The sequence below is a fragment of the Caretta caretta genome, chromosome 1 (genome assembly GCF_965140235.1).
Source record: "Caretta caretta isolate rCarCar2 chromosome 1, rCarCar1.hap1, whole genome shotgun sequence".
Classification (NCBI taxonomy): domain Eukaryota; kingdom Metazoa; phylum Chordata; order Testudines; family Cheloniidae; genus Caretta; species Caretta caretta.
The window spans coordinates 273,436,397-273,460,651 of NC_134206.1; the positions used below are offsets into that span (position 1 = coordinate 273,436,397).

Below are 24,255 nucleotides of genomic sequence, written 5' to 3' on the forward strand. Positions count from 1 at the left end.
CATATACACATTTCAAGCTGTTAGCAGATAGTGGTTTAAACATCGTGGAGTATCTTAATGCGACTTTTAGATCACAAAGAGTTCAAACAGTGGAGAAAGCCAAAAAGCTGAAATCTCAATTGGATATGCAAGAAATTAGGCAAAGCTTTCATATAATACTTGCATTCCTGATTGAAACACTTCAATCACTACATGAAGCACAGAAGAAATTGTAATCCAATACTTTAACAGACAGCACATTTTCTAATACAAAGGTGTATGGCACTGTGGTGAAAAATATCTCTGCAGAACTTTCTCACAAAAGTTCATCTGGGGATGTTCCTGAAAAAACAAATCTTTTCATGTTTATGTTGCCAGGTACTGAGCAGGACAACCTTGCAAAAGCTTTCAAAAGTTTTTACAAACAGCTGTCAAAGAAGTGGGAAGTTACTGTCACTCACAGTATGTCCCCTGAAGCTTTTCACAGCAAATCATCATTCTGGAAAGTCATTGGGCTACTTGATCCTCATTGTAAAAGTGTGGCCTCAGATGATAAATTTAAAAGGTATGCTCATGTAATCTCCCCCTTTGTGGCTTCTAACAAGGAAAGTGAATTCTGTGCCTACATGGCAATGCCATCCCTGGACAGCCACTCCATCACGCCTCTTGAATTTGGGAAAATCCACTGCACCAACTTTCCAACATTGAGCCACGTTGCCTCTCGTATCCTCAGTATCCCACCTGGCTCAGCTGACTTGGAGAGAGTATTTTCAAAATTTGGCTACATTCAAGACTGTAGGAGAACAGGCCTTGGAAAAGACTCCCTTAAAAGATTGCTGCAAACCTATGCTACACAGGACTTTTGGAAATTACACTGAAGGATTTCACAAAAGACAGTGAGTGTTTATAAATATTTTAATGTATTGGGTCCAATTATTGAATATAAATAATGAAAGGCTACTAGTTCTAAGTCTACAACAGGAACTGTTCTCTGTAGCTGGGCTAGCTTTCCTTTATTGTATTCACTACTTTGCTTCATATTCTGCTTTGCATTATATTCAGCAGTAATGCAAGAAACCTACAGGACCGTATCCTGTAAGACATTAGCTTCAGCAAGTTCGCATAAGGCTTCAGACCTATGAACTTTGAACAGATAAGCTTTGCACAGATAAATGTCCCAACAGAAACCCCCAAGTATTTGGGGAGTTGAAAACAGAGTTTAAGGGGATGTTCTGACCACAGGAACATGATTCAACCACAGAAATGTCCTGGCAATGAACTGATGTACATAATAGGTACATGAGATACATCTGAAGCTAGCCTGCTTGCTTGCCTACATATCTTTTCTTATAAGTGTCTTATTTTCTTATGGGTTTGATTATTTGTTTTATTATAATAGGTTTACATTAGAGTATATTTTGGCTGTAATGCAAGGGACCAACAGGCCATACCCTCTATGTTGAGCTAGGGCAAGGTTAGCATACATGTGTTTGGGATCTTTCACCTAGATAGATGTTGATGAGCTAAAGCATAAGGTCCAGGTATAACAGAGAGGATATGTTAAGCAGGTTGGGATGGGGGCTTTCCTAAGTTCATACCCCTTTAAACTTGAAAAGAACCGAAATAACCAGTTAGGGCAGAAATTACAAATGTGATATCTAATCACAAAAGGGCAAAGGTAACAAATTGACATATATGACAATAAGTTGAGATCATGGTTATACTAACCTATAGGGGGAAAAAAAGACACTATTAAAAAAAAATAGACATTATTAAGGTGAGGAAATACAAATAAGGAAAAGGGAAAAATCCCCTACTAAATATGCATTGAACATAATGGCGTCAGCGTAACAGATTATAAAAGTGGCATCCCAGCCTAGGGGTGGTAGGAGAGAGAGAGAGACGTAGTCCTTTGGAGGTGCCAGAATGTTGGCTGCTGGTGATGATGGGGAAGGTGATGGTGATGGAGAAGATGATGGCTAACACTTCAGGTTGTTCTACAGGAGATGGCTATGGCTCTAGCAATAAACCTTTTCCTCTGTAACCTCAGTATTACAGATGCGGCTCCTCACAGGCCTCTGTGTCCATCTCTCTGCTCTGTACACGTTCTCTATGACCTCTTTTGCCTTTCCTTACAGAAGATGCACCTTGCAAGCTAAAGAAGCAGATCAGCACAAAAACACAATGCCCAAACAATCAAATCTCCTTATCCAATGAGAACATTCACACTGGGGAACCCCAAACTGTGAAGCCACAATTGGCACTTCATGCCTATGGCCGTGGTTATGGTCCTACTGCAGAGTCATTTGCATCCACTGCTCCTTGGAGTAATATCTTGACACCAATCTGACTTCATCAATGAGGGCTTGGAACTGAGCCCTGTCTTCCTGGGGAAGTTTGTATCTGAATTCCAGAAATTTAGGAAATCATACTTTGCTGACAGTGCCTCGTAGTTAGCAAGTCTGAATTGGGAACTTGTTGATGAAAATACCTTCCTCCCCAAGAGATCAAGCAGTTTAGTGCCTTTGTCTGTTGGAATAGTCTTGGGGTCCTAGATCCTCTTTGCACCATCTGCATCACTGAGCAGGTGGGTACTAGGTAGGTAAATAAAAACTCTACCCCTTAAGCTGGTATGAAATAACATATTTCAGCCCTTTTCAGGATAGGGGCACAGGAGGCAGGGGTACAGACCAGGAGGTTTCCAAAATGGCCTTCCTGACTGGGAGGGCCATCCTACTAGAGCCAGAGTTTTGCAAGATACCTAATAGACTATATAGTGTGTTCTGTACTTCCTCAAGAGGTATCTGGACTTCATTGCTGTCGTCTGTAACAGTTCCTGGTACTGCCTGTAGTCATCAGGCAGGGAAGGGGATGATGGAACAATTGCCTAATTAGGAGAGGAGGATGTCATATCTGTTGGGATCAGAGGAAATGGCAGATCTATTTCAATTTCTTCCTCTGCAAACTCCGATGGAGCTGGCTTGTATCGACTGGGAGAGGAGAGTCAGTGTAAGTCTTTCACAGATCTGGGTCATCCTTTATACGGATCCCATGGGTCCAAATAAGGCCAGTAGGAAGGATCAACTGGCCTGGGGGAGAGACCAAGGCATAGGGTACCAACTGTCTCCTGGTAATCATAACCAGGAAGAGGAGGATAGCTCTAAGACATCCTTTGGGTTCTCTCCGGAATTGTTTCCCTCAAAGGGGAAGGCTCACCCAAAGCATTGGATTTATCTGAAGAAAAAATAGGATTTTGTTCTACTGGCGCTACCAGTGGAATAATACTGTGACTTGTGGATGTGGTTGGGGAGGATCCTTGTCTCTTCAAAGTATTTTCTGGCACTGAAATGTCCCCAAGGATGACTAGGCCCGATAGAAAAGGGGATTGTGGGTAGGGCAGAGCAAAAATATACTCCAGAAAGGTAAAGGCTTTAGTCCTTCCTGGAGTTTGAGGTGTCCCTGAAGTAGGGACCCAAAAATCTGGGGTGTCCAATGGTCCTCCAGAGGATTCCAGTCACAGTGTGCCAGAGTCATCAAATTGGAGACCAATATGGAGCACCCAGACAGGACCAGTGAGTGCCAATATTTTGGCCTGTGGGACTGAGATGGTCCTGGTGGATCCTTCTTCCTTCATGGCTTGCCTTCTTGGATGGAAAAAATTATGTGTATCTAATTCCATTGGACCACATGCGAGGACACACCTGACTTGGATGAAGGCAGGGAGGGATCCTTTTTCTTAAATGCTGATCTTGACAGGGATCTGTCCTTATACCTATGGTCATGTCCCCTGCTCTCATGAGAGGGTTTCTTGGGCTTAAGTGTTTTGGCCTCTGCTCTGGAGCTCATGCTCAGAGGGATGCTGCTTGCAGTCTGGAGCAGGAAATACAATTCTTAAATCCCAGGACTCTTGCATAGTCCTTATCCACAGGCAGAAGCTCCCCGAGGCAGGGAGAACTAATGAACTATACTAGCTATGACATACTGGGGTGCAACTGAGAACAGTGAGAGGGTTGTGTCACCACCTGCCCTGCAACCTTGGGTGCCTCACAAAGCTTTGTTCCTATGGCTTCCACCTGGGCCACTCACAAAGCCCTCCAGGATGAAGGTCACACTCTGAGTGTCTGTGTATAGCCACTGACCAGCAGCCTGTCAGCAGCACACCGCCCGTACTCTGGCTTCCAGCGGCCTCAGTTACTACTTGCATGGTGACCCCAACACACTCCCAGTCCTGAATTTCCCCCCCAAAACATGTGTTTTACACTGTCCAGCCCTCTCCTGGACAGGGCCGATATTTTAGGTTCATTCCCCCTGTATGGGGACAATATCCAACAGTTTTTATATGTTTATCCAAACATACAGTTCAGTTTGCACTTTAAACTGAACTATAGGGGTAATTCCATTTAAACACAACTCTGGATTAGTTTTTATTAAAGAATAAAACAAAACAAAGAGAGATTTGAAGTGAATTAAACTATAAGGCATTAAAGTTATAAATGGTTACAAGAGAAATAAAGATAAAACACTTTCTAGTAACTAAAACTTAAACTAGACTTGGTTCAAGGTGAAATTCTTACCACATGTTCCCAGAAACATTGCTGACCAAATTCTCAGCGCAGGAACCCACCCCAAAGTCCAAAGGCTGGTTTGTCTTCTCAGATATGAGAGAGAGAGAGAGAACGAAACTGGGGTGTTTTGCCCCTCCCGGTCACCCTTTGAAATGCATTTTCTGAAGGGCTCCTCTAGATAAAGTTCCTTTCAGCTGTGAGTATGGAGATATGGGGTCTTGTGATGAAAGAGGTTCCATGTTGTTGTTTGCTAAATACAGATTGATCCGGTCCTGCCCCCCGCTGTTGCCAAAGAATGGCCACTTGACCAGTGATTGCCAATCGACTTTGATGGCACCTGGGGATAGAGGCATCAGCTTATCCTTCCCCAAGCTACTCTGGTAAACTCATTTCAGTTATAACTTCAGCTTCTGTTCAAAACTTTACATACAATGTTGCTACATGCCTTTCACCATGATATTACTGACCAGAGAGTTATTAGTTTACAAATGATACCTCACAAGGCATATTTTGTACAACAACAATTATTACAATAATGTGTAGGTTGTGAATACAGAGTTGCATTTGGTCACAAGCTATAAAAACACTAAGGGCAGGTCTACATTAGAAGTGCTACATCAGCGCAGCTGCACTGATACAGCGGAGCTGCTGCAGTGCATCTGGTGAACATGTTCTATGCTAACACAAGAGTGCTCTCCTGTTGACATAGTTACTCCACCTCCATGAGAGGTGGAAACTATATCGACAGGAGAGTGTCTCCAGCCAACATAACACCGGTGTGGACAGCAGTTAGGTCGCTGTAACTTGAGTTGCGCAAGGGGGTGGCTTTTTCACACCCCTGAATGATGCAAGTTAGGTTGACTTAAGCAGTAGTGTAGACCTGCCCTAAGTCTAAACTTACTAAAAAGTATTTACAATATATACTTACAGCTATTCAAAGGAGAGGAAGATCATAACAAACACAAGATTCTGACTCAAGCCAATGGACGCTTCTTGCAATAAATCTAGAGTGTCACATGCATCGCGTGCATGTGTACCCATGTGAAGAATAAACATAGGGGTCAGCACCTGAAGAACTATTCATTATTTGAAACACTTTGCACCTAAGATTCATTCATGAAGTTACTCAAAGAAAGTGTACGTTAGGGGGAAAGTTCTGTTTAGTTGATAACGTCACTAAACATGGAATTCAATTTAAAAAAAATTATCAGATGATGGCAGGGGAATAGATTTTTCTTCTTAATGCAAGAATTAACATTGCATGAAATGTAAAGGAGAAAAAGTGATAAACCACGAGGCCACAAGATGATAAAATATGTGATGGACTCAGACCAGAGGGATAAGAGAGTAGTCCTTTTGAGCACCAGGACGTGGGAGACCACTAGCTCGCCCACTGCTGAAAGCCCCTCCCCCAGCCTAGGGAGGGGCTACTAAACCTGGAACCCAACTGAGTTCGGGGGACAACAAATGCAATAACAGGAACAAACGTGAAGGTCAAAGGGCCAAAACCAGGGAACCAGAAGGGGACACTGAGCAGAAAGCCCCAGACAGGGCCCACTGCTCCTCGAAGGCGTCGAGAGAGCCAGCGGATGCTGCCCAGAGGAACTCTGCCCGGATGCACGAACGGATAAAAGAACGAAAGACAGCCCCACAGTCACAGGGCCCCCCCTCTGCCAACCTCCTCTCTCTGGTGTTATTGATAGCCACGTTGGCCATGGCTAGGAGGAGGCTGACGAGGTGGTCCTGCAACTTTGTGGGGCCTCGAATCAGGTGTGCGTAAATAAACAAGTGCAGGGAAAAGTGCAGCCAGGGTGTAGAAGAAGCGGGAGCTGTGATCCATCTCCTGCAGAAGGTAGATGTGGGATCGAACGAAGGCACCCGGGGCCCAAAGATCGTCAAGGGCCCGGAGCTCCTCCCAGTATGCTCCTCAGAGGGGTGGATCCCTGGGGCTAGGGGCCAGACGCCTCTCCAGCTCCAAAGCCTCCAGCTCCAGCTGTTCTATCACCACATCCCTCCACCGGCTGGCACCCCGGGTGTGGCTACAGCAGAAGAGCTGGGTGCGCACTTTCCCTACATCCCACCACTGCTGTGCTGAGGGAAAGGCATGCCTCTGTTCCCGCCAGGCCAGCCAGAACTCCCAGAAGGATGCCACAAATCCCACATCCTCCAGCAGGCTGTTATTGAAATGCCAGTAGGCCAGCCCAGGCCTCTCCAAAGAAAGAGAGGCCATCACGGCCACCAAATGGTGGTCCGAGAATGGGGCCAGCCGAATGCTGGAGGAGTGGGCCTGCAAAAGATACATCGAGAAAAGTAAATGCGATCCAACTGGGAGTGGCTCAACCGTTGTTCCTCCACCCGGACAAAAGTGAATGCAGAGTCATCGTCCGGGTGGTGGTTGCACCAGACATCCACCAGGGAGTGATGGGCTACGATCTCCCTGAGGATGTCTGCGGCGGCCGGGCTCGGCTCGATCCCCGTGTGGTCCTGCTCCTTGAAGGTGCAGTTGAAATCTCCGCCCAGCGCCAGGCACTCGCGAGGATCCAAAAAAACGAGGAAGGCAGACACCTGCTGAAAGAAACATGCTTCCTCCAGGCCAGATGCTGGGGGATAGACATTGACGAGATGCAACATCAGCCCCTCCACCCGAACTTGGAGTTGCAGCTGGCTACACCTTGGTAATTCCCAGCACCTCGGGCTGTAGGTGTGGGGAGAACAGGGTTGCCACCTCAGCTTGACGGGCTAAAAGGTGGCTAAAGTAGACCCTGTCCCCCCACTCCAGCCGCCAGCTCGCTTCGGCAGCTGGGTCTGTGTGGGTCTCCTGCAGGAAAATAAACGAGTACTCCCCCTCACAAAGGAAGGAGAGCACCTGGCACCTGCGGAGACCCAGCCTACAGCCCAGGGTCTTTAAAGTGGCAAAGATGGATGGCAACATAAGTGTGTGTGGGGGGGGGGGGGGGGGGAGGTTGATCCTCATGGACATGGGTGCTAGCGGTTCCCACTGGGCCTGGCAGCAAACCGTGACCAACCCCAAAAGCCACCAGGGCATCACGGAAGCCACGGGCCTGCTGGTAAGCCACAGCATCCCGCTTCCCGGTCCCTTTGCCCTCCCCCATAATGGCCCTCACGGTCCAGAGAACAAGATGGAAGTTGCCCCAGTGCTGAAGAGGGAGATGCACTCTGTTCGTGGAGCCACAGGTGTCCTCCAAGAAACAGCGCATCTCATTCCTCTGAACGGCAGGGACCGGGGTCACGGACCCCTGGGCGTTCCCCCGATTGGACCCCCCGCCAACTCCGTGGCCCATTGAGACGGGCACGCAGGGATCAGAGCCCCATCCCATCTGCCCGGCCGCTCAGCATTAGCCGTCACCTCACCTGGCACAGTGGCGTCAGCTGGATTACCATTCGCGGCCGGGCAGATGGTCAGCTCCTGGGGCGTTGCAGAAGCCAAAACAGGGGCAACCTCCTGAGGTGGGGGGAAAGGAAGAGGGAGACAGATCTCAGGTGCCCTGACCAAGGCCCTCTAACAGGGGGGCATCCACCTCCTCGGTGGTTGGGGTCAAGCCCAGGGCTTCGATCTTAGTGAAAATAGAAGCAAAGTCCCCACCCACCGCTACAGGGTCAGCCTCGACAGCAGCCGGGGCAGTAGCCACTTTGGCGCCTACAGGGGGAACAGATGGCAAAGCGGCAGGGGGGCACCTTCCGTAAGCCCCGCGGGGAGGAACTCCATGAGAGAGATGGCACTACCCGCCTCCATGGCTGCAGCGACCTCAGCCGACTCCAAACAATGAGCATCAGCAGGGGAGTCAACAGAAAGCCCAGCACGAGCAACTCCCTTCATAGTTTTACAGGATGTCCTTTCCCCCTCATCAAAGGGGAGGGGGGCGTGCTGGGCCCACGCTCCCCGCTTACACAGCCTCCCCCACATGAGTTCCCAGCCCCCCAGAGAGGGGAGCTGTCCCACCAGCTCAGAGCCGGGGAGTAAAGGCGATGACAGGAGGGTAAGGGAAGACAAGGGCCGGACAGCAGGGAAAGGGACAGACTCCCCCTGAGGCAAGCCCCGCTTGATTTCAGCTACCAGCCTTGTCACCCTCTCCTCCGCAGGCCCCAGTCTACTGCTCACCACAGCGGCGAGGCCCGCTCATCTGGGTACGTCGGGGGGGCCTCCTCTGAGACCCAAGCGGAGTTGACAATGGTCACGGGTGGAGGAGGGGCAACCCCAGGGATGGGGCGATCAGGGCCACCGGCAATGGTAGAGCCAACGACCTTCTGGGTATTGGGGGTCCCAGATGTCCCTCTGTGCCGGGCCAGGGATCAATCCCTCCGGACGTGCCCTGCCGCCCGGCAGAGAAAGCACCAGGTCTCCACCAAAGAATAGTAAACCCGGTACTGGGCCCCTCGATGGGGCACCAAAAAGGACCCCTCCAGAGCCTCCCAGTCACACACCGCTGGCAGCACTTGAACCTGCACCTGCCAGCGGAACAAAACATAGTGGAGGGTGGGGTCCTTACAGCCCAACGGAAGGGGGCTGAGGACAGAGAGGGGCTTCCCCAGGATGGAGAGAAACAGCAAAAGGGTGGCATTGGGGTGGAAGGGAGGAACAGAGGAGACCATCACCTGTGCGCCCAGGTCCTCCAAAGGCTCAAGGGGGACATGAATGGCCACCACCGCCAAGCCCCTGTCCACCGCCTCCTGGGTGGCAGCCTCCAATGCCAGGAAGAACACCACCTTCCCAAACATCTTGGAGAATGCCACCATGGCCGTGGGCCCCACCACTCGCGCCAACGCCCACACGTAGATTTCTACATGGGGCGAGGCCATCACCAGGAGGCAACACACCCCGTGCTCCCTGGTGAGGGTGGGAAAGGGGCCCCAGCCACTGTGAATGGTATTCCTGGAGGCGGCTGGAGCAGACAGCGAGGCGGCAAGCGGAGGGGTCGCAGCCACCTGGGTGTATGCCGTGGGGGCCGAGGGAGCAACACCCCCAGGGCTGGTGGAGGGAACAACGGGTCGGAGGAAAAGGGGGGCTGCGGCCGTTGATGGGGCCGCAGCGGGAGAGGGATGGTTTTGCCATGGGAGGGTTTGCCTTCCGGGTGGGGCCCTTGCCCGTTTTCATCCCCCGGCCCTTCCCACCGGCTAAGGGAGCGGTTTCAGAAGTGGAGGCGGCAGCAGCAGCAGCATCTCGAGAGTGCCTATCCATGCCCGCCGCCCCCCGGTCCCTCAGTGGCAGCGATGGCAGACAGTCTGGCAGCGGCAGTCGAGGCGCCCATCACAAGGGAGGGTGTGGCCGGGGGCACTGAAAGGGAGCTGCAGGGGCATCCAGGGAAGTCCCACCCCCTGAATCACCCACCACAGGAAAGAAGGGGTAGGGAGGGCCACTAGGGCAGGAAGAAGGGAACGGAAGGAAGGAAAGGGGGAGGAACAGCTACCACACCCTACCCCCTAGGCTGAGAGCAGGGCAGGAGGGTACCAACAGAAAGGGACAGAGGAAGACAAGGAACACAACTCCCACCACAAGATGAAAAAAACTGGCTCCTCCTGCTGCACTAAGGAAAGGAAAGGAAAACTAAGACATCATGGGGGAGTGTGCATCAGTGAAGGGATCAACAGAAAAGGGGGGAGGGAGATCTCAGGCACTGAGAAAGGGACATGGGTATGCAAGTAAAGAGGGCAGGCTGGGAGGGGGGGGCAAGAAGCAAGGGGTCGGAATGAAGGGGAGGGTCAAATCAGGTATGCCTCAGGTGTGGAGCAAAAAATAGGGCAGGTTCAAAAGCAACGTAACCAAAAGGGAGGAAATGGGGCTAGCAACCACACCCACACTGCAGGACAAGGGCGGGGTGAACAAATTAACCAAGGACCAAAAAACAGAGCAGGGCAAACCAGAACAAACAGTGTGGCTAGAAGGGGGACAGGCAGGGCAGGCAGCAAAGGGAAAGGAGACAAGCAGCTGCAAGAACAGGGCAGTGGGCGAGGCAGAGGGGAAGGGAGCCCATTGGCCAAATGCAGCAGGGGAGGGAGAACAAAGCCAAGGGAGGGGAGAGGGAATGTGCACCTGCCAGCGCCCGAAAAAACAAGTGCCCGCTTGCTGCTGCTACTGTCCCAGGATGGTTAGAAGGACACAGCAAACTGCTGGGCTGGGGAGTGGGAACAGAGCCAGAAGGTAGGTGAAGACGTGGAGCGAGGTAGTGGTGGTGGGAGTAGGGGAGCGGACGGACCGGGGGAGGGCTCCACACCACTCCCCCAGCTCCCCATATCAAAGGCACCTACCACCACAGAAGCAAAGATGTTATGAACTCCCTCTGCAGAACAAGGCCTCCTCCACTCCCTCCTCAGCTCCAGCAGCAGTAACAGGTTTTTTTTTTTTAAGCAGAAAAGAATTTGTAACACTTACAAAGAATCACCAAAGAGGATAAAGCAAAACTATGCAACAAAACAAAAGCAAACAGAGGTATGACACAGCAGCCTTCAGGAGGGAGAAGTGTTCAGGCTAGCCTGGGCCCAGAGCAGGGGGGCTTCCTCGACACTCGTGGTCTTCCACCCTCCTGAGTTACCTGGTGGCCTGGAACGGGGGCCCCGGCTTCCTCGACACTTGTGGTCTTCCACCCCTTTGAGTTACCTAGTGCCACACCCAGTGTCACCGATTATTCCTCTCTTAAGAGTGCCCGACAAGATGGGCACAGTGTGGGGTGGGCGGATTACACCCACGTGTTATAGGACCCCTCCTAGGTGAAGCAGTAACAGGTTCTTCAGCAGCAGCAACCCAGCCAGGGGAGGCCCCCAGAACAATGGAAACAGTAGGGCTTCACACTAACCTCTATGGATCACACCAGCAGGGTCCTCCCCGCAGCAGCAGCCATGGGGGAGCGAACAGCCTCAAAAGAGTCAAAGGCCAATCAAGACACCTGATGCCAATTAACCAGTTAAGGTCATTAGGCTAATGCCAGCACCTGACCCCAATTAACTGGTGAAGGGTCAGTTAAGGCCATTAGGCTAATGGAGACAGCTGGAACCAATCAAGGTCTCACTCATACTGCTTAAAAGCTGTCCTTTCCAGCCCCCCTCAGGGCAGGGCAGGTGAAAGGAGCTAGAGGTGAGGAAGCACTGCTGCACCCTGAGGTAAGGGTGAAGCTAGGAAAAGGGGACTATGGTGGGAGTGGCCTAGGGAATCAAAGCAGCTGTAGTAGTGAAGGGAAATCCAGCAACAGCTGCTACCATTAGGGTACCTGGGCTGGAACCTAGAGTAGAGGGGGGCCTGGGTTTCCCCCCTCCCCCTCCATCATGCTCTACAGAGATCCCCTTGAGAGGGGAAGCAGGTCTTGGTCCAGTCAGGAGGCTGAACTGTACTGATTGAGCAACAAAGACTGGGGGCTATTTCCTCTTCCATACTAGCCTGTGATGAAAGTAACTCAATAGGCTATAACTCTTTCTACTACACTGTGAAAGGAAGGTCACATTAGAGCCTTAGTGAGTTTCTAAGGTCACTGAATCTGCCTGGAAGTGCCGGGACCCACCAATACAGGCTTGGAACTTTGTTACAAATGATAAGGAAAAAAAAAGTTATGTACAGAGAATAAATTACCTAATTTATCAACAAACAGGAGGCACAATTTAAGAAATCCATGTGACTGCATGGCCCACTAATGACGCACATGTTCCAGCCAGTCAGCATTTCCTTTGAAAGTCTGGAACACCATTGTTTGCTCTTTAGTGACAGATTAAGTACAGATGGCAATTCAACAGTCTTGTCTGTGCATGTTAGCCTAGAGAATGTGACCTGCATCTGTATTAAGTGGCAGACTAACCTATTTGGTTAGGACAGCAGCAGGCATTGCTGAGTAATACTTGAATTCACATGACAATTGACTTCTTTTCTTGTATCTGTGGTTGTTCTGACACTGAAGAACAGGTGTCTGTGTGTTTGTTCTAGGATGAAAGATGGCTTTCTGGAACACTTTTGAATTTCATATTTTGACAGCTTTTGTGAAGAACACTAAATTGATCTCGTCATGCTTCAGAGAATGGTTATTAGAGAGCCACATCAATTAATTTTTTAAATTTCTCCAGGGAATAGTAGATTCAAGTTTCTGTTTTTAAAAAATCAGAAAGTTTGATACAAATCTAGATCTACATGCTATAAATCTGTATAAATTTATTCCCCTTATGGAAATGTTGTGATGGAAATAGCTCCCCATCCTGTTTAAATGAAAGATCTGTTAGCACAGGTGCTTCAGCTGATCACTAGTCACAGTTCTGAGGATAATAATAAGTTAAATTGCAGTGAAACAACTGATCCCTGTAAATCCTGAGAGAATTCTACAGTGGTTTAATCTACCCTCCTCTGATAATAGGAAGGCAATAACACGTTCACGTACATATTGTGGAATATTAATTAAATGAGCTCTGCTGTATAACATCTAACAAGCTGAACTATACAAAAGAACCAGAATGTTAAAAAGCTAAAAATGGTCTTTCCTCTAGTTTAAAGTGGCAATCAGCATGACCTCAAGTAAGCTTCCTTTTTGAACTCCAATTCCTTTCGCACTTGTTTTGTCTTTGGATTCATTACCAAAGGTCTTCCGTCAACATTTGTGGGAGTATCTATCTATTTCCTGATATAGGTCAAGCCTGACAGAAAAGCAATTCTTTTGTTATCATCAAAATACATTCTTCATTTTTCTTGCTGCTCACCAATATTGATCCATCAGGTTGATATAGCTGTGAATACATGCTTCAGAAACACAGCGAATATTAGTAGCTCATTAATTCCCTGATATCTGCAGAGAGATTAGAAGTGTCCTTTAAGGTGGTCTCAGTGACATGCTGTGGCTTTCTCTTATTGCACTCAGATGTATAAAAGGACGTGACCATGATCCATTGCTGGCACTTGACCTAAAGCAGTTTTAATTTAGAAAGTGTATCAAAATGACAATGATAGGGATTAGGTTATAGAACTTGTATACACAAGACCACAGAATTGTCAATTTTAAGCTAGGATGGTACCAGCCCCTTCCTGATTGGGGTGGGGAGCTGAAGTTGGCTAGAAATTGGGGTGAGGGGGAAATCTGTGCCCTCACTCACCACAAGACCCCACCCCTCTCAGTGGCCTCACCCCCTGCTCCTCCTCAGTTAAGTGCCCACCTCCTCCCCCATGGCCCTGCCCCTTGGCCAGGCCACAGACTCTAAGAGCTGACCCGGTTCCAGGGCCAACAGAGCCCTCAGGGAACAGTGACCGTGGGGTAGGGGGCAGGACCCCAGGCAAGAGCTGGTCAGTTCAGGCTACTCGGGGGAGGCCCTTCCCTGGGTGGCATGCCTCAGTGGTTGGGGACACGGGTTGGGGGCTGCTCTCGGGCCCCCCGGCCCTCCTCCTGCACTGCTGCTGGTGGCCGTGCTGCATTCAGAGCTGGGCGCCCAGCTAGCAGCTGCCACTGTCCGGCACCCAGATTTCAAGGCAGCCCCGCCACCACCAGCAGTGAAGAAGTATCTGACTCATGTTTTTCCTTTACACTGGGAGGGGTTGCTACAGGAGGGATAATTCAAATTTTGGCTAGAGCCTCCGCAAGCTCCCCGAGCCACCCTGATTTAAGATGAATTTGAAGTTTTTCTTTTGTAAGGTGCTTTCATATTCTGGCAAGATATTGCAAATATCTTTGCCAATTAAAAATGGACAATATACACCAGAATGTTTGTAAAGATGTCTATCCAATTTGTTTTGTCCTGAGATGAGATCCATGTTATAGGAGCTATTTATTTCCTAAATCTATAGCTCAAAAAAAAAGATGGAAAGGACAAAATTTTATACAAAATGGAAAAGGAGTGTCCAATATATTGACCTATTTGTCTGACATTGCCTACACTGGAGACTGAATGGTATTGTGGAAGATTTTGATGTGCCATACCAAAAAAAAAGATGTTTAAAAAACTTTCTATTGACGTTTTATGTATTAAACAAGAAAGTGTTATGTATTTCACAAAATAAACATTAATACAATGAGTTATTTTTCTTAATGTCATCCCTTTACCTTTTTAGAGAGAACACATCAGATGTACTAATAATCTTTGTGTATCATCTCAAATATATTGTATTGAGTGTTCTTTTCACAGATAGCAATGAAAAGAGTTTAACAAGGTCATCAAATAACTAAACAGAAGACAAAAATCAGCACCATATCGTTATAAAGTATATATAAAATTCCTTTCTTTAGTTTATATGAATAATCCAGCTATTAAGTCTTTCAAGCACAAGGGGTATTTGCTCAAGATAGTCCATAAGTCACAGAAAATTATTTTTTTTTGTCAACAGATTTAAAAGATTCTGAGTACTATTTTTTAAAATAAGAGTAATATATTTGTAACCTTAAATTAAATGATGGTAACATACCAATGTATTTGCACATGAACCAGACTCTACTGCACCTATTACTCATATACACTTAGCCATAAAAGAAATCTCCTACTGTGGGTCTGACATATAACCTGTTCAAGTCAGTGTGTTGTATTCTTGTATAAGAATATTCTTATGTTCAAAAAACAGCTCTCTTTATTAAAAAAAAAAAAAAAAAAAAAAAAAAGACACAGTGCATTAGCAGGAGGAGATGCGATAGCAACTAGAATACCAAACCCGGCGATGCATGGCCAGATCGTGTGCTAATTTATACCTTGTGTACCAAAGGGGTTGCTCAGCACAGGCTTGGAAACACTGAGTCCACAAGCCTGGTTCCACAATCCCCATGTCCCGCAAACTGCTCCACAATATATCTTCAGGCTCCCCCACTACTTAACACAACACTCAATGATTTCAGCTCTTAGGTGAATTCAGCTTGTAGTAGGGGAGCCCCAATTCTGGTGCACTGTCAGCCCAAAATGAGCTCAGCAGCCTATAACTAGACTTCTAATGAAATCAAAATTAGCTCTGATATTCCACAGTGGAGGAGGAGGAAGTGCAATTAGCATGTAAGGCCCTCACCAAGGGGCCCATGCCACCAAGTATTAATACTTGTCCCCAGCCTCTCTCTCCCTTCACACAGTTTTGGAACCCATGACCCTTGCCTAGCGAGTGCTACTTAGTTGATGGTGAATCCCTCCATCATAACAAAAGGCCACGTACAGTTCCAAGCACAGTTCCCATAATCAGGGTAATAATTTATTCTTCCTGCCCCAATAACAGAGACACTGGGGATCCCACAGCAGCCAAAGTGACCATTTGGGCAGCTATGGTCTCATTCTAGGCGTGGTGGGTGTGCCTATGCAAATGAGATCAGCCCCTGAAGTTCTTTTCCACAACTTGCCACACCTCACCACCAGATGTCAGGGTGGAGCTCATCCTGACACTGCTTACACATCTATAAAACTTCTCCGATGCTTTAGCCTGAATTGCTTGTGGTAAAACATACCAGGAGAGAGATTTTTTTGGTAGCTGTTGATGTTAGCTAATAAGTAGACTATTTTTATCAGCTCTAGTAATTAAGTGGACCAGTTCACATACCTGTAGGTAGTCAGAGAAAGAATCAAAAGGACAAAATTAATCAGTTTGAAGGCTCCAGTAGAACTGTCTGTAATAAGAACCACAAGCTGGAAATTAGCTTTGAAGAAAGTACCAGATGTAATATATATCCATGCAGCTCTTGAAAAATAGCATCTGGTTCAAAACCAGAAATGTAAAAGGAATGTCCAAAAAGGGTGAATTTTTAAGATTTTAACTCATAATCATATTGTCAATCTAATTCATTTCCTTGTTTTCTCCACTCACACCAAACACTATCTTGCAGCCTAATTTATGGTCTAGAAGTGAAATCCTGGACCCAAGGAAGCCAAAAGGAGTTTTGTTAGGACTGGGATTTCACCCCAGATGTTTAGAAGTTTGATCTTTAAAACAGCAATCCTAATCCTAGAGTTTTCTTATTGTAACTAGATCTGGTGATTCTCAGAGCTTACATTTTAACTTTCAAACTTGCATCTTACCAAAAGAAAAGGAAACATTAAGCACAGATTTTTGTATAAGTAACAAGAACTCCAGCTTTTATAATGCCATTGCCTTTGAGAAATAAAGACTCTGATTCCGTGTCTCACTTTCAGAGGAAAAATTAATTCAATTTTCATTAACCTTTTCTGGCACAGGAGATGTACTGTTGATGGTGCTGTACTTTGTATTATTTGCTAGGGGGTCGCACATTTTGTTGCATCTGTAGGCCAACCCCACTGCACACAGCAAGGGTGCCTTTCATTTTTCCATCCCCCCTCACAAGGACTCTGTGTGCCACCTTCCTCTCCCTCTCTATTCCAGGGACCCTCCACAATCCTCCAACTCCTTCCTCATGCCAGTGCCTTCTTGTGGTGTTTAGATGCTGCTTGTAATTATTAGAATTGGGAGTACTGGCTGTTGGGAGTCTGAAAGGACAGGAAACAGGAAGGAGGGGAGGAGTTGAGGAGGCTGAGGAAGAGCTACTGAGGGTGCAGCAGCAGCTTGGAAAAGAGGTTTCCACTTTAAAAAAATAAAGTCCTGTTGAAGTTTGTTAGTACCTTCCCTGGCTACTACAACACTTCTGTGTCCCTAATGCTCTCTTTTCCCCACACCAGAGTCCCTCATTCTCCCCCATGGCAGGGACTGTGTGTGCCCCCTTCCCCATACTCCTTCCCCCCACATACCAGGATCTCCCTTCACAGGGTTCTGTGTGTCCTCATTTCCCCCTTCCCCTTCATTTTCCTCACCCTCTCTGCCAATTATTTAGTTAGCAACTGTGTGGTCAGCACTGTACAGGGGAATGTATCCTCCTTTTCCTGAAGAACTTAGGGCCATTTTCAAAAGACTTTGTTAATAACTTTCCCAAGGGACTCAGTAAAAATTAGGGCAAAAAACACCCATAGATTTCAGTGGAGACAAGATTTTACCCTAGATCTAGGTGAGCTTTTGCAAAGCCAGTTTGAAATTGGCTTGCAAGTGACGGTGTAAAAGTTCCCATTTTCAGATTTCCTTGTGGACTCATAGGCAAAGATTGGCTCAGAATATGTTCTCCCAGCTCACTAGAACGACAAATGGCACTAACAACCATAGGGGGAAATAACACTGAGGACCACAGATGAAGTACAGGATAATACCATTGTGGAGATTAGTTGGGAAGCATACAAGATCTTTTTAATGAGTAAAAAACAAAATAACACATTGTAAAATATTGCACAGTAGAGAAATATAAAGCCAGAAGAAGCAGGGACAGTGACTTAAACGATTGCAGTATTTGACCCCATTGACCACCACAGGAGAATGCAGTCTGGTATCTGGGTGTTGCAGGAGGGGCTGAGGAAAAATGGCTCTTTTATGGCTTTTCCACTAGAAAGAGCTCAGCTAAAACAAGCCTCTTTTGCTTTGAGAAAGCAAGTGGAATGGTGTCTGATGACTCTTCTGTTCCCAAGCCACGTGCTTAGCCACTCAGGGGTCTGGAAGGAATACTATTTGACTTGCTAGGTACCACTTTCAACAGAGAAAAGATTCAAAATTTCAAATGTATCACAGAACAACAACCTCAAAATGTTTGCAGATATCCAGATGGAGCAAAAGAGTTTGTCTCTATCTGTAATGGAAAGTTCAGAGAAGCTGTATTTCTGCTAGCTCCTGAATGTAGGTCAGACCTGAATCAGTCAAAATGTCCATTAAATTTGATAACATGTAATCACAGGACAATAGGCAGCATTTTGTCAAATAATTAACTGCCTAAAAACAGGAAACCATCATGATATACGCCTACTCCTTACACTGAAAATAATAAGTGTGTATAGTAAGGGGTCTTGCCTGGACAAGGTCTGGGAGCTAGATCAACAAAAGGGTATAGGCACTTAAGTGCCATTTTAGATGCCAAGATCCTCAAAACCCTTGCTCAGCTGCAGCCTAACTCAGTAGGTCCTCAAATCTTTGGCACCTAAATATCCACCATTGAAGTCCCCCAAGTTTCTGCCACCTCACTCCCTATCTCATGCGTAGGTACATCCAGGATATTCCCCCATCTAACTTGCCTGTGGGGCCTGCCGAAACTCTCACAAAACAGCCAGTGGGGGTAGTAGTAGTGCCCCCACTCTCTAACTTTATCTCTGTGGAAAATACAGTAGGAAGATATATATACAGAGAACGTGAAAAAATGGGTATTGCCATGTATGGCAACACCCATTTTTTCATGTTCTGTGTGTGTGTGTGATTTTATTTTTATTTATATATATATATATATATATATAATCTTTCTATGGTATTTTCCACTGCATGCATCCGATGAAGTGGGTTTTAGCCCACGAAGGCTTATGCCCTAATAAATGTGCTAGTCTCTAAGGTGCTACAAGTCCTCCTCGTTCTTTTTGCTGATCTCTGGAGAGTGTCCTAAACAATAGGCAATCATAGGACAAGTCTCTCTTAACCCTTCCTATTAAAGCTGTTTGCCTTTATTGGCACCAGGGGACTAGACCCTGAGTCTTCTACCTCTGTGGTAAATGTCCAGACCACTGGGCTATAGTATTATCCATTGGGACAGAGTAAGCTAGTTAGAATATTTAATTATTTATACACAGTGGAACAGCTTCAGCAGGGCAGATTGAAGAGACACCCCACCACCATCAGAATATTCCATGGCTAAATGGCTGGGACACGCTGCTGAGCGGTGTGCTGGGAGGATATTGAGGTTCAAGTCCCTGCTGCACAGCAGATTGATGGCATCCCAGGTTAATTTCTGCCTACAAACCAGGGGAGCATTGTAACCACTGGGCTAAAAGGCAGGAGAGCACCACCCTCGCTTCCTGTGTTTGTTTGTGAGAAACTGCTTGGGCATCCAGTTCTAGGAGAGGGTCCATGGCTGTGAATCCTGTGTGGAGATAGGCACTTCCCTCCGACCTGGACTTTGGGGCCTACATCCCTTTGAGAGAGAGAGGGCTCAGGTCTCGTGCCTCTCCCCAGTATTTCCTATTATCTAGCTTAGGCAGAATGCCACTCGGCTAGCTGGCTTCTGTGAATCCTATTCTTAAGTGCCTAACTCTCCCCATACGCAGTATACTCCAGATTTTCCCAAACCCTATTTTCTGAACCCCCTCATTATCCAAATCCCACCCTTCTGAAAGGGATTCGGACAATGCAGAGGTTCAGATAATAAAGCAGAGACACCTCCCCCCCCAGCTGTGCGGGAGGCCACCCTGCTGCTGAATGAATCCTGTGATGGTGCAGGGAGCCCTCTGCAGCCCCACTGTCATGTGAGCGGGACCAGGACAGTGCAACTGCAGATATCTCCCTGCACTGCTGCAGGGCCAGTGACAGCCTATCCCAGCAGGTACAAGGTGTGGGGAAGGCTGCCATCCTGGCAGGGCTGGGGGTCTCCACTGTGCCACACCAGGATCACAGACTCCCCCTGCTCTCCACACCTTGTGCCTGCAATAATCAGGGGGCAGGATAGGCAGCACAGGGAGCCCCCGAGCACCACGATCATGTGACAGAGTGAGCAGGGCCATGACAGCGGGGCTGCAGAGGGCTCCCTGCACTGCCCTTCCTGCCCTCTCGATTATCCAGACTCCTGATTATCTGAATACAATCCATGTTCCCCATGTTTCTGAATGATCAGGAGCATATTGTATTGTATATGGAGCCTGGAGCCAAACTCAGGGCTATGGATTTCAATGGCACCTAAAAGTTGAGCACTGTAACAAAACCCTGAGGGATTTTATCAAAGAAATTAGTCATGGTGTGTAGGGAGCCAGGGTGGCTCCCCTCCGAACCAGAGGGTAAGAGCCACCCTCTCAGTCTGAGTGGGCAGGGCCAGACCAAGCTTCCGCCAATCCCCAGAAGGGGAAGGGTGGGACAGGAAGTACAAAGGGCGGGGCCCTCTGCCCAGTGAAGACAGCACCAGGGAGGGAGACAGACATGGACTGCTGGTTGCTCTCTCGCTATCCTGCTGCTGACCCAGGCAAAGCCTGGGGCAAGGAGGAACCTGACCGGGAGGAAGGCCTGCGGCAACCAGGGCTGCCGGCCGCTGAGTACCCAGAGGACCTGGAGGGACCTGACTGCAGCCCGGGCCAGCGTGAGCCCGATACCGAGGGGGAGCGGGAGTGGCCCGCAGCGGAATACCCGGAGGAGATGGAGGGACTGGAGCGACCCGCCTGAGAGACCGGATAGGAAGTAGCTCAGGGGCCGAACTACACCGTGGGGTGGGTGTGTTTGGTCAGTGGGCGCGGACGGCCCCACTGACCCAGCGGCGGGACTTTTGCCTCCCACCACTGTCAGGGCCCTGGGCTGGAACGCAGTGGAGTTGGGTGGGCCTGTGTTCCCCTACTCAGATGCTCCCCTGCCTGAGGGGTGCGCTACTGACTTGTGCCGGCACACCTTCCCTGCTAATTCCCCAATGCCCGGAAGGTGTGGCTGAGGCCTGCCAGTGAGACCATAGCTCTCCATCGCCCCTAGGAGCTCGGAGGACCGACCAAAACCTGTCACATGGTGGTATATCTAAACAATGGACACTTTCCTCTGGATTATTGTGTCTAACTTCAACTACCTTACATAAAAAAAGAGAGAGATTAAAAAGGTTTAGAGATGGACAGCAAAGCTTTTGCTACATAAACCCAAGCACATGATCCAAACTTCCCCTTAGATGTAGCTTCATCTCCCTTTTAAAATACTTCCATCTCGTTAGCCAGACCCCTAATACTGGGAAATTTCACCTTCTTTTGATCTGCAAAGAAGGTGGAAATGTCACAATCAATTGTCCTACCATTTATGACATAGCAGAAAGATATGTCACACGGGTCTAAATGCAGAGCTTACTACTTATTTCACTGAAATTCTGGTACTAGAATAGTAGACATTGCTTTCTGTTTTAACTGCTAATTCATTCTGTACGCACATACTTAATACCTGAGAGCTGCAATAAATATACTACATCATATTCAAAGCTAGATTCCAAATTTGTCTTGTCTGGGTACATACATCAGATTGCAAACAGCTTTATTGTCTGTCAGAATTAAACTCTCCCTCCCGTTCTCTGAACTTCAGAGTCTACTTTGAACTATAAAAGAAAAGTCTGAAAATCAAGCAGTGATGTTAGTGTCTAGATGATAAAATTAAGATCCCACTGTCAAGAAATTGCCTCTTTTTTTAAAACAAAATAGGTTATGTAGGAAAAAAAGTCTTTTTTCTATATTTTTGAATGCCTTAAGATATATTATATCGCTTCCAGTATGAATGTTTCATATACCAAGATTATTTTTTCTTGCTGCGGCTCACCCTCCTGAAAGCAAAGACTCCTTTGTAAATCACCACTAGGCAACACCTGCACAGTAGATGTACCTTGCTGTAATTCACAAGGATATATGGAGGAGTTATTACTGCATGCTCAAGTAGCATGACTGTTCTTTCCTGACTCAGTAATGATGAAAGAGGATGGGTGGTAAGTATTTGGCCCCCGGTAGCTTCAATTCCAATAGGAAGTGAGGGAGGGCTGTCTCAGAAAATATCTTCGTTCAGGGTAAAATTCACCCCTGTGCAGAGGACCTGTGCAAGACCTATGCACCACTTAAGACTCAGTAGTTTCCACCTCAGAGGCCTAGGATATTAGAATTCTCATGCTTTTAGCACCTAACTGCCCACACTCCCTCAAAAACCTCTGCAGTACCATCCACAGTATTAGATGGAATAAATTAAACCTATGGTAATGTGGTACAGTGGGCGTCATACCATTTAGCCAGTAAACCACTGGAAATAGATTATCCCTCCCCACCCCACCGCTTGTTCTCTGAAAAGGTTTCCATGTTAACAGAATAATCAGCTTTTTTTTCTTAAAAGCATAAACTAAGAGTTCTAAGTTGCTCAGTGTGGGTGAACACTGTCTACTGTGACTACTGCAATTTTTTGCTGCAGGAGACTGTGGAGTGAATAAATAAATGATTATTTCTAACTTCTCCCTCCTCCTAGAATCTAACATCTGCCACTAACTGAATCAGTGAAGTCAAGCACTGTTGAGTTCTTCTTAATCCTAGGTCACATCCATAGCTCACATACTATCCTTTAGTCAAAGGCTGAACTCATTATACAGTCTCTTTAATGACTGTTTGATCACCGGATTTCATTCCTGCAGCAGAGGCTTAAAAAAAAGGGGGGTGGGTGGGGGGAGAAAGCAACAAAACGAAGGCTCTTACGGCTGATTCATCATGAGAGTAACAGGCATTAAAATATGATAACAAGTAGATGAAGCATCAAATTAGTATGAAAATAGATATTTCTTCATGCCCATTGAAAAACCAAGGGAGGATTTTACAAAATAGCAACAGAGTTCAAGGTAGTCTATTGTATATTGTATTCTGTCAGATCAATTTAATTATGAAACCACAGTGAGTGTGATCCAAAACCCTGGGAAACATTCCAGTTAACTTCAGTGAGCTTTGGATCAGGCCCATTATCAATAATGAAATCTTCATGTTATATCCATGACATAAACACAAAGAAGTTAGATTAAAACATAAAACACTTGTGCTTGAAGGTTGCAACATATCAGTCCTTTATTTCTTAGAATCCAGAACCCTAACACAGAGCAACCACAAAACAGAGAGAGAGAGAAACCAGGCTGCTACCTAAGGCAGAGAGGCACAACTCACCCCACCGTGTTCCAGACTGGCTCTGTCCAGACTGCCCACAAGGACCCAGATCACATGGTTTCCCTCGAAGCCCTTAGCCTTCAAACGGGACCAGGAAAGCCCTTATAATTTAAAGTGATAGCCCATAATTTTAACACAGTTTTCAATATACCACACTTCAGCAATAATGAAGTGCATGGTGTTAATGCATTGCCCTCTCACATCTGGAGACCTCATTTTAAATCATTAGGTCACAAAAGATACACACACAAGAAGATTGGTCCCATTTTAAAATTATTTGCACAGAATACAAAATCATTGCACAAGCTGGAGTAATGGATAAAGGAAATGGCTGGAATAGCAAGTGTGTACCAGCTAAGAAGGTGTAATTGTAGAGTTGTATTTGGAAATTTGGAGAACAGCGAGTTACAAACAACCTGTCCCCATCCCCCTTTCTGAAGGGACACTAGTCTGTTATGGATGGATCCAACCACTGGATCCTACATGCTTGTAAGCCCTCTGGGTCTGGCTAGTGACTGGTCACTGTTCCTAGCTTGGGGTCTCAGACACATTCGCAGGAGCCATGTCCCATGCCTTTCTTGGATAGTAGGATCCCATAGTCTGGCCTCCTTCGGCCCCAGAACCAGTGCCCCTGCCTGAGTCCCCAGTTGATTAATCACATTCCCCCAGAGTTAACTTGAGTGTCAGGGCTCTGGTTTGTAGTTAAATCTTACAGGTACAACATAGGAGAAAAGCAGGAAATACAGGCTTACAAAGGAATTTCTTAATCATAGACACTTTACTCTTAAACAGCACTAGAAAGTTAGATCTATGTCAAACAACAAAACCCTGAGTGTAAACCCCTCCCTCCATTTGGGTTTGGTCTGAACTCCCCCTGTGAGTCCCAGGTTAGGTCAGAGTCCTTAGACCAGGCTGCCTTCTTGGCCTGATCTTGCATGTCCTGGTGGTCTGGCCTCCTTGCTTAGACAAGCATCCTTCTTTTAAAATAGCCTCTCTCTCTTTTTTTTTTTTTTCATATGCTTCCGTTAAGATGGTTCCAAGCTCCACCATCTCCCTTCCCCCCCCCCCCCACCACCAGGGTTCTGTATAAAGAAACCCACCATTTTAAAAT

The 24,255-nt window shown here is 47.2% G+C and overlaps 1 long non-coding RNA gene across 1 annotated transcript in view; it reads right to left on the bottom strand.

Moving 5' to 3' along the window:
• LOC142070568 (uncharacterized) overlaps window positions 1-23,208 on the bottom strand; it is a 148,271-nt gene extending 125,063 nt beyond the window's left edge. The window contains exon 1 of the long non-coding RNA XR_012666431.1: window positions 23,145-23,208. This is a non-coding gene — a long non-coding RNA (uncharacterized LOC142070568). The remainder of the gene's footprint in view (window positions 1-23,144) is intronic.
• Between the last annotated feature and the right edge of the window lie 1,047 nt (window positions 23,209-24,255).